The sequence below is a fragment of the Pollicipes pollicipes genome, unplaced genomic scaffold (genome assembly GCF_011947565.3).
Source record: "Pollicipes pollicipes isolate AB1234 unplaced genomic scaffold, Ppol_2.1 Scaffold_4740;HRSCAF=5597_pilon_pilon_pilon, whole genome shotgun sequence".
Taxonomy (NCBI): Eukaryota; Metazoa; Arthropoda; class Thecostraca; order Pollicipedomorpha; family Pollicipedidae; genus Pollicipes; species Pollicipes pollicipes.
The window spans coordinates 5,084,081-5,084,319 of NW_023596545.1; positions in this window are offsets into that span (position 1 = coordinate 5,084,081).

Sequence of the window (239 nt, forward strand, 5' to 3'; positions counted from 1 at the left end):
GTTTCAGGTTACGCAAACTTTCAAGAGATACTTTTTCTAAAAAATCTGTGATTTGAAGCAGTGCCAATGCCTCAAAATTTGGAAATAGACTAAGGGTAATGGCCACAAGGCGAACGGCTCTTCTTTACATTTACTCGAATTTATGAAATAAATCGTGTATATGGGCTTACCAGCGGCACCGTCCAGTCGGCGGGCAGCGAGGCCGGCGGGGTCGAGCTCGCCTGCGACACTGTCCTGTC